Here is a 15,067-nt window from a genome sequence, read left to right on the forward strand (position 1 = left end):
TCTTGGATGTTTAACAGACATACTTTGAGGCCTATAAAGATTTGGTCAGAGGGACAGAAAGGACAGTTTTTGCTCTTTGCCCTCTTAGGTCAACTAGTTCCAGGGGACTATGAGCATCTCTCAAAATGTCCTATAATGGTGGTGGGTCACCTGTCCTCTTGATCAAGGAGGCTGATGAGACCCCCACCAGATGGACTTGAACCAGTGTCCAGTCTACAAAGAGGAGGGTCAACACAGAGGAATCACTTCCTCCATGCTTCCAAGCAAAGCCAACCATGGTTGAGCAGGACATTTGACTTATCTTCACATAGGCAGAACTGGTAAAAGAAAGGAGCCAGGGGCTCCTCCCAATCCCATGTGACCCCTGAGAAACAGGTCCTCAAACGACCTTAAGAGTATAAATAAATTGGTTTATCAGGGCCAACTGTATGGCTTTAACCACCCAAAAGGAAAGTATAACCAAAGATTAAAGGGGCCAATATAATTTCTTAAGAGTCCATATGCATAGCGAAAGGCTACATAACAAGCAACAATGCCAGATAGGAGATACCTTCTTTTGAGTTGCTGGCCAGGGTGAACAAAGGGACTCCCAAATAGTAACCCAGCATAGAACTGGGAAAATGAACAGCAGAGCCTAATCTTATCCAAAGGAGTATTGACAACTGATTGCTGTTAGAAGAGGAACAGCTGACAGCTGACCCTCCTAAAACAAAGACCTCTAGATAGGCTGACTAGATTTACCCGAAGGGCAAATAGTGGGAATTGGCTGGGGGTGCCGACAACACAGCAGACAGTAACAGGGATATCAGAATATAAAAGCTCTAGTGGGGGGAGGGAGGCTATGGGAGGGTACCAACTGGGAATTGGGTGTATATTCAAACAAGATAGTTTGGGATGTTCTGTGTGATATACACATACACACACAAAAAAAATCAACAAATTTTTAAAAAATGTATTATATTTGAGGAGGAAGCATGGAAATTTACATCATGCTAATTAGTAGAGGTGATAAACATTACCACTGAAATCCACCCAATGACTTCATAGACAAACACAGGCGCCAAGGGTCCAAGTGCAACCAATTATGACTAATAATCAAATGCATGCAGATTAGAGATGCCTGCTCCAACATCTCAGTGTTAGTAGCAAAAACAATAAGTCTTTCTGCAATGAACAATATATTCTAAAATGAAATGGAGATCTTTTTTTAAAGGTTAAAAAACTCATTCAATTTTATGTCTTCAAGCTTATACTGAGTTCAATACTGTATAAGTGTAATTACTCAATTGTGAACCTAGAAACTTGCAGCCACTTGTGAAAGAGATGTACTCTGTCTCTGGAGTGTGTTACTGAGTATGTTAAAGCTGTAGTGAAATGCTGCTTCTAATCATGTAGTTACTTCAAAAAACTTTTTAAATAATGATTAAAAAACCCAGAATGACTTCCCAGCTAGAATAAAACGCAGGTGCTTTTCTTGTTTTATGAAGTCCCACATGATCTGGCCCTAGCCTTTCACCCTGGCTCCATGTGGTTACTACTCAGACAACTGTCCACTTGGTCTCACCCACTCTCAATTTCCCCTACACTCTTGGGGCTGTTATCCCAACAGGTTCATCGTTTTAAAATTTCTCTATACTTTCCCACTATCTTCTTATCATAAAATATTCTGTTTAAACATCACTTCTTCATGGCCTTTCCAACTTTCTGATGCACCAGTAGCTCCCAATAGCCTTATTTCATGATTCAATGTGCTAATTTAAAATTCAGTAATTTTAGGGATGTAACAGCTTTCTGCCCAGAATGGAGATTATCAAGCATGTGAATGTATTCATAAGATTGATTGAGATGCTCTGTATGAAATTCACAAAAATTCAACAAAAAGATTTAAAAAATATTTTAAAATGCATTTTTATGGTATATGTTACTGTCAGTTGTTTAGTTTCATTCTATTTTGCATAACAACCTCTTTCAAAGCCCCACACACAACTTTCACATGCATGTAAAGGCTTTCCTCACAAACCATGATGAATTTTAAAATTATAATCTCTTCTTTAAACATTTTTTATTGACTTGAGAATATCATACAATGTATTTTGACTATATTCCATGCCCGTACCCCTCTCCATCATTGCTTTACACCCCCTCCAACTTCGTCTTTTATTATTGTTTCTCTCTCTTTTTAAGGCCTATTGAGTCAAATCTGTGTTTCCTAAATGCTCTTGGGTGTGGTCTATCGCTTGGGGCCTGTTCATCTTACCAGGTATCACACCAGTAAGGAAAACTCAGCATCTATCAAGTGCCAATAGATACTCAGCTCCAGCTGGGGCTTCTGCCCAACTTCCATAATAATCAATTTAAAAAAATAATAACTGAAAGTATTCTTTAGTAGCCTCATGGTTATTTTTTTTTCCAAAGAGCATTTTTCTTGCCAGTGACAGTTGAACAAATTTACTATGGAGGGCTGTGAAATCTCTAGAAAGCCTTTGAAAGAGATCTGTTTAGGCAGATAGGGTATCTCCTGATTCATCGTTTAAGCTGTAGTAACCCTCTTGCTTTCTTTTATGCCATAAATGGAAAGAGGAAACCTCAGAATAGTAGGAATGCATCTCTTTGTGGTGCTATAGGGCTGTCATTAACTTTATAACCTCCTTACGTCTGAGAGACTTACACTTTACAATCTGAGCTTTTAGAAGACTCCTCTGTTGGCTGGTAGACCATGGTAGACCATACTCCTATCTCAGCCATTGTTCCTCTGACATGTATTATTACATGGAGTGAATACAGGACATGGGAGACTGGAGAATAACTAACACAATAGGAAAAGCAACTCAAAACATGCTCTCTTGAGAGAGACTCACTAGCATCGTTTGTAAACAATTTCTATAATGCTGAGAATGTCATCTCTGTTCTTGCCTTTTCTACTTTCCTAAGTAGTTTAACTAGAAGAAGAAATACGAGCTACAGCAATGGATGTTCTGAAATATGAACTGATATGTTTCTCTTTCACCTCCTCCTCATCACTTTCGATTATTGGTGCAGTCTTCTGCTTTTGTTATTTTACTGTTCTCAGTGGGAGATGACCCAGTCAAACCACAGAGCGAAAGTGTCAAGTTTTGACTTTTCAGATTCAAAAGCTATGACTCAAATGAGGCTGAGAAGAAAGAAAATCTGATGAGGCAGAATCTGTTTAAATCATCTCTGTCTAAAGATGAAAGAAATTCCTCTAAACTTCAAGGAAGAACAAAGGGCCCTGCATAAGTTGAAATCCTCAGAGATAAGGAGTCTTATATATCTCACAACAGATGGAAATTTATTTGTTAATGCTATTATGTTTCATAATTATAAAAAAAGAAAATGAGAATGTAAAAAACGTTAAAGGATATGGGAATGGAGATATTTTCCAAAATACACAGAAAAAATGAGAAAGCCTAAGCAATTGATGAAGGTCTGTATAGATTTGTTATGATATATAAAGGATCAGACAAAAATAATTTACATATAATGTTAAAATTTCTAAGGTCACAGTTTAGTCAACTAGTTTAAGGAACAAAATATATATCTAATCAAGTTTTATAGGTTTTTTACCCAAGCTTTATCTACATAGCACATGGTAATTAAAAGTACCAGACTGGTGGAACTAACCTTATTAGTTGTTTAACAGCCATACTTTGAGGCCTATACTAATCTGGTCAGAGAGACTTAAAGGACAGTTTTTGCCCCTTGTCCTCCAAGGTCAACTAAGTTCCAGGGGACTATGGAACATCTCTCAAAATGTCCTGTAACTGTGGTGAGTCACCTGTCCTCTTGTTCAGGGAGGACATGGAGACCCCACGAGATAAACTTGAACCAGTATCCAGTCTACAAAGAGGACGGTCAACTTAGAGGAAACATCTCATCCTTGCTTCCAAGTGAAGCTAGGCATGGTCGAGCAGGACCTTTGACTTATCTTCACATAGATGGAACTGGTAAGAGAAAGGAGCCAAGGGCTCCTCCCAAGCCCGTGTGACCCCTGAGGAACAGATCCTCAAATGACCTTAAGTGTAAAAATAAATTGATTTATTTGGGCCAACGTATGGTATTAAACACCCAAAAAGAAAGTATAACCAAAGAGTAACATCATCAGTACATTTCTTTAATAGTTCAAGGAATTACACTTCCCAGACATTAGGCTTAAGTCCATATAAAAAGTTATTTAGACAATTATTTCTCATTGATGATTTTGTCCCTAATCAGAAAGTGCTGCTCAGATGTAAGACTTCATATCTTGGTCTGCAATACTGTAGTGCCCACCTGTATCTAAAGGAGACAACCAACTAGTGTTCTAAAATGATGGATAAATTTGTTTTTCTCCCTATCTAGAAGCCTTTGAGAGGGAACTGACACTGATTCTAACTACTCCAACAGCTACCAAAATACCTGAAAGCAAATCCTGAATCCATCACTCTAGAGTCGAGCCTTGGCAGACAAAAGAAAAATGAGGAAGAACCCAACAGAGGGATTCTTTCGGAAGCCCTTGTCAAGAAATTCCAGTGGACTCTCATATGAACATTTGAAAATTGCCCTGTTCTGACGTTTTTCTAGTTCTATGTCTAGAACTTGTAATGCTAATTACTCTTGCCTTTACTTCTCCTTTACATCTCCTATTCACCAGTCAAGGAGTTTCTTTTCCCCCTACAGATAAGAGTTATGCAATTTGGGAGCCTTTTTAGATAGACCCACTGAAGAGGTACTCCAATTGCCTCATCCTACGTCCCCGTTTAGCATGGAAGAAGCCAGAGAGGTCTGTGTCCTGATTTGTTATCTGCAAGTTGAGTAACCTCTTCAGAGGATGGTGTAATAAAAATAGGGGGTAGGAATTGGCTAGGCAGTTAGAGTAAAAAGACCCCAAAGAAAAGTAGCCAGTTTCTTGGCTAAAAGTCAAAATGTCCTTGGGCCTGTTAGCAACATACTCTGTTCCAAAGGCCAAAAATGTCAAAAGTATTTTTGAGCTTGTATCTAATCCTTAAAAGATTTTAGGGTTCCCTTTTCAGAAGGGGGGAGTGTTAGAATAGCCAAAAGCCCCATAAAAAATAAATAAATAAATAAAAGAAGAAGAAAGAGTACAAGAAGCTATCAGAAAAAAAGTGATGGGGGGTCATGGACGGAGTTGGAGGGGAGGGAGTGGGCATGGATTTGGTCAAAACACCTTATATGCATGTATGAAATTCTCAATAAGTTGTTTTTTTAAAAAAGGAGTCTTATACATATCCTGCTTCTCTTCTGAGTTACTTGGGAGAGTAACAAACACTGCAGAGTTCTTTGCCTTCCACAGCACCAGAGATGACAGAAGAAACATCTGAGCACTGTAACAAAAAGACCAAAGAATCTTTGGGAAATTTGGAGATTCCCTGCTAGACTCAACCAGGAGATGGAAGTAGCCAGATACCTTTCTGTGACTATGCTCCTGAGGACTTTGGATGTGTCATGTTCGAGCAGCGTGAGAGGGAGAAAGGCTCCCAGCAGCAAATATGGTATAAAACCCACACTAAGGGTGAGGAATGACCTCAGGCACCACAAGATTTGTCAGCAGTAGAGGAATGGTGACAATCGCAATGCTCAACTAGGGATCCATAACAGGAAGAAGACAACCTATAGAGGAAGTAGGGAGCAAAAACTCCTCTAACTTCCCTGGATTTGCCCAAAATTGATTAAATTAACTTTTCTGTTACCAAACAGAGTAGAGTTCAAAGTAGGAAGATTTGGATTTTTAAAAATTACACATCAGGGTTAGGGATGTAGTGCAGTTGATAGAGTTCTTGCTTAGCATGTGGTGAAGCTATGAGGTCCCCAGCACCTCATAGGACCCGGGACATTGTCACGTGCCTATAATCACAGCACTTCAGAGGTGGAAGAAGGAGGATCAGAAGTTCAAGGTCCTCCTCAGGTACACAGCAAATCTGAGGCCAGAGTGAGATACATGAGAACCTATCTAAAAAAATGCACAGCTATAATTTAGAATGAGGAGGTTATAGAAATAAAACTTACCATGAAGCTCACTGTAAACTGTACAGTGGGGATTTGATGAAGGGCCTAGCAGCCAGTGAGCTCTAGTGCCAAAGCTGTACTTCAGAACTGCCTCTTAGCACATGCAGAATGGAACAGAATAGAGGAGTCAGGGTGACAGAATGATGACCACACTGGGGAGGAAAAGCATCAGGTGAGGAGCTTGCTCACTTCTACTAGACAAAATCTCTCTGATAGCTGTGGAGCTGCTATTATATTGAAAGTAACTTCATCAGAAAAAGATTGAAGACTCCCTGAGCTCAAACATGAGTTAATGAAATTGTAGTATTGCCTGGAGACAGAAGTAACAGAATTATCTCAAGAACATAATATTGGGGTTGGAGAGATGGCTCAGGGGTTAAGAGCACTGGATGTTCTTGCAGAGGACCCAGGTTAGATTTCCAGCACCCACATGGAGGCTAACAACCATCCTTAATTCCATTTCCAAGGGAACCCAACATCCTCATCTGACCTCTGGAGATATTGAACAATATGGGTGCACTTACATACATACATGCAGAATATACACTCAGACACATAAAAATAATAAAAATTTAAAAAACCTGATATAGTATAGGAAGACTTAAACAGTCTTATATGATTGAGCTATAATTTTCCTATCTTTTGATCTCCACTTAAGGTGCAGGATACAGAAGTCGCAGAAAACGTTGCTCCTACCCTACCAAGAATAAACTTAATAAGTTCTAAGAGCATAGTTTCAATTCAGTAGAGTAGAAGACACAAAAACATTAATGAACTAAAATTGCAAAAGCAAAAGAAGAGATCTTCAGCTTCCCCATCTGAGAAAACAGCTGGATCAGGAGGAAGTTGCTACAAACAGAAGAGGAAAATAGCCAAGATTTTAGCACAGTTTTAAAGATTGAGTAAAGCTTGATATAACTCAGAAACCCCAAGAGTCCTTCACACATGAGGACAGTTTTCTCTCCTTAGAGCTTTCCCACAGACCGCCACCAAAGACTGTGGAAAGGACAAGACAATGGAGACATGTATCTCTAAGAAGCACAGCTTAACGTTTGAAGGAAGACTAGGTAGGACATGAAGAGAATTCCTCAAAGCACTATGGGCTTGAGAAGGAAGGGCTTTCTGAGGCTGAGTGAGAGGTAGATGAGTTGAGGTCAGCCTTGCTCCTCTGAGGGAGCTGGGCTGCTGAAGTCTGGTAGTAAAGCAGGAGAACTACAAGAAAACCCAAGATATTTAAGGCATCACAGGTCTGAAATGAGGAGGATTTACAGATCATTGGATAATACTATGACAAACAGGTGCATCAGACACACCAAATGCCAGAGGCAGGGAAGCACTTAGAAAACCTTTCTAATTACTCAGACCTCAAGCTACATAGTAGTTCCGGAATGTCCTGATCCCACCCACAAACCTCTGCAGGCTGTGGTAAACAAAATCTGACTGAAGCAACAAGTCTACACTGACTTCAGTTACAGATAGCTTGACTCAGCCTTTATCCACGTCAGCCTGACTGAAAAAATACCTTCTCTGGAGGAATGGTGTTTTTGCCACTTTTATCTGTCCTTTTATATACAAAGTTAACATTTAATAAAAAATATGAGAAATATGGAGAATCAAACCAGTATGTCTCATCATCAAGGAAGGAAAGTGTCATTTGAAGAAGATTCAAGATAGTGAGAATGTTACACAAAGTAAACAGGGATTTTAAAATACCCGTGACGAATACAGTAGAGGAACTAGTAGCAAAGGTATACAGTGTGAAAAGATAGAAGTATCAGAAAAGCTGTTGAAGGATGCATAATAAATGATTTAAGCTTCCAGCCAAAGAAGGTAAAATAGAGATGGGGACTTAGTCCAGTGATAGAGAGCTTGCCTAACACATGTAAGGCCCTGAGATTAATGTCTAGCACCAAAAAGAGGAGGAGGAGGAGGAGGAGGAGGAGGAAGAGGAGGAGGAGGAGAGGCTGGAGAGATGGCTCAGTGGTTAAGAACACTGGCTGTTCTTGCAGAAGACCTGGGTTCGATTCCAGGGGATCCGACAACCTCTTCTGTCCTCTGTGGACATTGCACAATACAGGTGCACTTACTCATGCAGGCAATACACACGTACACATAAAATAAAAATAATGAATAAAATATTTAAAAAATAAAAAGGATGAAAAGGAGGAAACAGCAGCAACTACTACTACTACTAATATGTGAATAATAAGATTAAAATAACCCAGTATAAAGTATTTACATGAAAAAGTCTCAATCGTTTTATTCTTGTCAAAAATATAAAACTCATTTATAGTAGAATGTAAGATTTCTACAGTTTCAGAAAATACAGGAAGAAGAAATACTTCCCAAATTGTTTCATGAGGTCATATTATTCTCACATGTGGAGCAGACAAGAACATTCAAGGAGAATTACAGCCCACTACACAGCCCTAAAATGGCTAAAATGAGAGAGACTGACCACCAAGCTCCAGCAAAGGGTGGACCAGCCAGAGGTGTAACACAGTCACAACTAGAGATGAAATGGTTCAACTCCTATGGAGGAATTTTAAAAGTCTTTCAAATAACAGCTAAACACATTTTTACTTTATGACTTGTCAATTCCACACCTAGATACTTAACCACAAAGTAATTGAAACATGCTCGCCAAGGCCTGATCCAAACATAGTCATAGAAGTAGTATTTACCATAGCTGAAAACTGCAATCAATCAGCCCTGGTGGCCGACAACAATGGCACAATGAGCTGACAATTGTAGTGGACAACAGAATGCTTTTAAGAAACATCTCCCCAGCACTCAGGGAACTGAAGCAGTAGGACAGAAAATTCCAGGCCATCTGAAGTTACAAAGGGAGATCCTTTCTTTAAAAAACAAAACATACAAACTGAGCAGAAAACATTTTTTATTTTTTGCACATTTATTTATTATTCAATCTATGTATGTATGTGGCAAGATGGATCAGCAGAAAACATTTTTAAAACTGCATGTTCAATAAAAGAAAGCAACAATTAAAATACTGATTCCACAGGGTTTGGGAAAGACAGGATGCTGCACAGGTTGTTTCTGAGGTGACAGAAATTATCTATATCTTTTTATGTTTGGGGGCTTCATAGGCATATGCGTCCATCAAGATGAATCAGAGACCTTATGCTTGATATCTGCACATTTCATTGTATATGACTTGTACCACAATCAATATGACTGAAAAGCAGCAAAACACTCAGATGACAACTTAATTTGAAAATGCCAACTAAATATTTCTAGTTAGGCTCTCGTATTCAAACAGGAAACTCAGCTTATTGTAGCTTAATTTTTATATTAGAAAAGCTAAAATATGACTGGGAGAAGAACACTTGCTGCACAAGCATAAGGACCTGAGTTCAAATAATCAGAACTCATGTAAAAAGCCAGGCATGGTAGGGGGTGCTCCTGTAACCCCAGTGTAGAGTGAGGTGAGGCTAGGACATTCTGGCAAACCAGTGTAGTGCCAGTCTCCATGAAAGAACCTGTCTTAAGGGAATAAGGCAGAGAGAGACGGAACAGGAGGGTTAACATTCTCCTCTGGCCTCTGCACATACACATAAGCGCAAGCACCCTTAGACACACATGCACATATACCACACACACTCACACAAAGGTTGAAGCATCTTCCAATGAGGTTATTTTCTCTCTTTGTAACGCTTATGTATAGCTGAAGGCTATATAACAAAAAACACGGTGCCAGGCAAGAGAAACCTCCCTTCAAGTTTCAAGTCATTGGTCAGGGTAGTCTAAGAGACTCCCGAAATAATACAGGCTATTGCCACAGCCTTTGATTACGCCCCAGAATTTGAAGGCAAGACCCTATTGCTGAAGATAGGACATACTTTGGACATAGGGTTTGGAGCAGATTGAGAACTGACCTGAAAGCTCCCTTCCTGAAGACTAGCTCTCACAGTATCAGAGGACACTATGCAAGCTACCAAGGGAGAAAACCGATCAAGGACCTACCCAACTGTAAAGCCTAATAAACAACAATGACTGGCCCAACATGTGGGTGCTGGAATATAAACCCTTCTTCAAGAACAGCCAGCCAGTGCTCTTAACCACTGATCCATCTCTCCAGTCCCAGGGAAGGGACTCTTGGTAGGCTGACTAGACTCCAGTGGATGGACCCATGGTGAGGGCTATGTGGGGGACACAAATCAGACTCTATAGACCATGTTGTGTATATAGTGGATACAATGAATTGGGCAGGAGGCAGTGGGGGGAGGTGCAGTTGGATGGAATCTAAATACCATCAAATTATGTTATATGAAAACTGGAAACCTTCAATAAAAAATTAATTCTCTTCCTCTCTGTTTCCCTTAAGTGATCTTGCCAATTATAATCTATCAGGTCAGATTTGGACTTTGTAAAACTTTTTCTTTTCTCTAGGATTTGGTTGGTCTTTGGTTATAAAACGGCTTTGAAGCCTTAGCAAGTTCAAATTCTTGATTTAAAAGTCTGCTAGGGTCAGTCTTTTCTTACCATTAAATCTTATTTGTATCTCCTTTCTGTGGACACATAAAGTCAAAAATTTTATCAATGTTATATTTCTCACAGACTATTTGAAACAAGTTTAAATCTAGGCAATGTTATAATCTCACCAATCCCACATCTCTAATTAGTTTGTCATTAAATATAATTAAGAAACTGCAGTAATCTGTATAAGTTCCAAAGAGTAATTAAAAGCCTTCTTTAGTTGATTGGAAGCCGGAAGAAAAGTAGAACCCAAAGCAGCCTTCCCTCTTGGATATATAAGTTTTAAAGCTCTGTCTGTAAATTAAAGGAAAGAGTCTAAACAGGATCACCTGAGCTTGTTTTTCTAGGGAAAGAAATTTATTAAGTTGGGAAGAGATGCTTCCTTCTTTGTAAATAAAAAAAAGGGGGAGATTGCTCCTAGAGAGATGACCCAGCAGTAAAGAGTGCATGTATTACTCTTGCAGACTACCTGAGTTTGGTTTCCAGAACCTACATCCATGACTCACAACTGCCAGTAACTCTAGCTCTAAAGGATCCAACTCCCTTTTCTGGTCTCTGCAGGCACCTGAACTTATTTGCACACACACACACACACACACACACACACACACACACACACACACACAAATTAAAAATAAGTAAAACTTTTTTGAAAAGAAAGAAAAAAGTGTATATTTTTTATATTTTATTGTAAATCAAATACTCCCATAGAGAATCGTTTACAAGTGCCAGAAAAGATGAGAATATTAAAAAGCCAAAGCATTGTGGTTCAAATACAGTTAGTTAACACTGTGAAGTACTTTGGCTCTGGTTACTTTTAAATGCTTTATTAAATATTGACAACAGACCAACAGAGGCCCTTACAGCTTTGGTCCTAGGGAGCCAGGCTACCTCTTGAGATGGAAGCAGAACTCGGCAGCAACATCCAGATGATACTGAGTTTGCTGACAGGCAAGAGGTCATGGATTCTTTCAGCAAAGCTCCAGGAAGCTGCTAAGGCTTCGAAGAGTTGGATTCCCTACAGGAAGCCCTGAGAGGCCATTGTGTGAAGCTGTGTAGGAGAAGCCTAGTCACAATGGACACCAAAGGGTGTTGGAGATAGAATGGCCATGGGACATTTGCTGAGGAAGGCTGCAGGCATGGAGTAGACCCAACAGTTTTGCTTCAGGTGGCAGAGCTGGAGGGGTGGGGCTACTCAAGCCCCTTGGAGCCCAAACATTCCATCACGAGTCCAAGATTCCAGATATAGAGATGTAGAGTTTGATGTCTGCCTTCCTGGGCTTTTATATTGTTTTTGTTCTGATCTTTTCTTGCTATGTCCCCACGGTTCCTTTTGGGAACAGGAATATTTACTCTGTGCCATGTATGCTGGAAGCATATAACTTGGTTTTTAATTTTACGGGATCTTACAGTTGAGAGATTACCAGGAGTCTCATAAGAGGCATCAACATTTTGAACCGTGTTGAAACTGTTAAAGTCAATAGAGACTTTTAGAGATAGACAGAATGCATTTTTTCATTGTGAAATTAAATGAGGCTTTGGGAGCCAGGGAAGAATGTTATGATTTAACATAATAGTTTACAAGGGGCAGAGTTGTGATGTTTAAAATTCATTGGCACTTCACTGGGTTTAGAATCACTGTCTAAACACTTCTGGGTGTGTCTGTGAGGGCCTTTCCGGAGAGGTTCATCTGAAAAGGGAAGATCCACCTGAGTTTGAGTGGCACCATCTCATTGGCTAAAGACCTGGACTGACTGAGGAGAGAGTAAGTTGAGAAGATTCCATTTCTTTCTTCTTCCTGATTGTGATGCAGAGTGAGCAGCTGTCATGCACTTGCTTCCATGCCTTTCCCACCATGATGGACTGAACCCCTTCCTAAACTGTGAGCTAAAATAAACTCTTCCTTCCTTTTGTCAGTATGAGAGAAGTAATTAATATATTCAGCATGTACTACCACTGTTCTTTAAACTGGTTTTTGTTTCTTTATATTTCATAATTTTTTCTCACATCATTAAACAGTCCTCAACAACTCAGTTTTATAGCTGTATTGTGTTCTCTCTCACACATGAGTGCACTAGAATGGCTGGTCATTTAGCTTAGATTCTTTCTAAGTCCCCACCGTTATAAATAATATTCAAATGAACAGAACACAGAAAGTGTTCTTCTGGTCAGTTGCCTGTGGCTATCAGTTCTTTCCTCCTATTTTGGAATTGTGACAATTATCCGGTGTGGGGTTAGAACATTTTCTTCCTTTCTTGTTTCTGCCTTGCTCAGCTCTATCTCACTTCACAGCAACTCATTTTTCTCCTACTGTAGCTACAATGCCTTGTCATTAATAATCCTATTTATAGAATTATAGTTTGCTTTCTGAGTCAAATATATTAGCCATTTAAGTAATGGTACCATGAAGAGATATATAGATAAATAGAAATTTTAAAAGAAGCCAAAGAGCTGGGCGTGGTGGTGCACGCCTTTAATCCCAGCACTGGGGAGGCAGAGGCAGGCAGATCTCTGTGAGTTCAAGGCCAACCTGGTCTACATAGTGAGTTCCAGGACAGCTGGGGCTACAGGGAGACCCTATCTCAAAAAGACCAAAAAAAAAGAATTCCAAGAAAAATCTTCGAGTTCTGTATTCACTAAAATCACTTTTGCTCCTGGATATTGATGACTCCATTAACTAATGATATAGCATCCACAAAAACTCAAAAATATTGCTTCCTAGCAAATAAAGATATCACTAGTCCATTGTGGCCACCTCTGGCAAAAGCATCAAGACAGCTAAGCATCTGCTCTCAGTGAAGCCAGCATTTGCCACAGAAGTGAGTCATTAGTTGGTAATAAATGACAGTGGGTGATTCCTTTCTTCTCCCTGCACTTGTCTTGACTGACTTCCTTTAGGGTGAATCATCTGTTAGGAAAGGACAAAGCACGACCAGGTAAAAGAGTGGCTATAGGCTGACCCAGGAGAACGAGTAGAGAGAGAAAGAATAGGTTGTGTTTCCCAAGATATTTGTGATCCAAAGACAATACTCAAGATTCTTATTTTTTAAAAACATACTAACAATGGAATAAGAAACATTCCATTTGAAAACTAAGTATCTCAAAATTTAAGTTGTAGAAATAAAATACAAGTAACTTCACTCCTCCAATCTCACTGGCAATCTCATAGGAAATCAGTCTATTTATATATCAGAATTTAGCTGTAGAAGGATTACAGACAATATTCTTGTTAAATTCAATTTTCTCTCTCCCAAGTGAGTGATATATCTAGACTGTATTCTACTTGGCTCCTTCTCCTCTATTGCAAGTATGAATTATCAGTCAGGCGTATCCCTCATATTCAGTCCCACAGACCCAGACCCAGACCCAGACCACCCCCCCACATATATAAAACCAGTGACATTCACAGTACTTCCTTAGTTGTCAACTCTCTTCCCTGCAACAAAACTCATTTTGTTAAATATTACTTGTTATAATAAAATCCTAATATATTAGTGTGGTAGATGATAAAAACAGACAGTTTTTCAAGTAATTTGGATCTGAATCTCAGGCTGTCACTAGTTACCTTGGTGACCTTTGTAAAGTGATTTACCACTTATTAGATTTCCTCATCTGTAAGTGAATGAACTCTCAGATTACTTTCAGAGTTAAATAAGATAATATATGAAAAGAATGGTACATGATGCTAAGGTACATGCAATAAATATTCCCATTAATCACCAACATTTATTTTAAATGATTACACTCAATTAATTTATCTAATATTTAATCAGCACCTACATATGATGCAGTGCTTGGGTAAATTATAGCAATATATTGTATATAATAAACATGAACCTACTTTTATAAAGTTTACCATATAGTTGACAAAAAAGTTTTGGACATCTAAATATGTACATAGCAGTAACATAGTATATAATAACAACACAGTATACATGACAAGAGCTTTTATTTTGTGTGTGTGTGTGGGGTGCATGTTTGGTGTTTGTAGTGCTGGGGATTCAACACAGGTCCTCAGCCATGGTAGGCAAATACTCTCCCACTGAGCTGCACATGTAGCCCATGACAAGAGCTTTGATTTGGAATAGGGAGTGAAATCTTTGTGGCCTGCAGAACTGGACAGGTATTTTGAGAGACATGGAACATCACACTTAAAAAACAAAGTAGAATAAGTAAGGGCTCAGGCTCTGACAGAGTTTGGACTCTGTCACTTCCAATGATATATTCTAGGACAATAAGTAAGGGCTCAGGCTCTGACAGAGTTTGGACTCTGTCACTTCCAATGATATATTCTAGGACAAATCATTTAAATTACTTGTGCAGCGGTTTCCCCATCAACAGTATGGCGCGGTACTTAGTCATAGGGCTGTTTGGACTGTTAGACGAGATGTGTGAGTACACAAGTTCTGATCCAGGAAAACATCCTCATAGTGGTAGGAAATATTGTGAATGAGGACAGAAGCAGCATGAGGGTTAAATTTTCTTTTTTCTTCTTTTAAAAAATATTTTTTATTTATTATTTTTATTTTATGTGTATGAGTGT

This window comes from Nannospalax galili, unplaced genomic scaffold, assembly GCF_000622305.1.
Source record: "Nannospalax galili isolate Female #2095 unplaced genomic scaffold, S.galili_v1.0 scaffold895, whole genome shotgun sequence".
Classification (NCBI taxonomy): Eukaryota; Metazoa; Chordata; class Mammalia; order Rodentia; family Spalacidae; genus Nannospalax; species Nannospalax galili.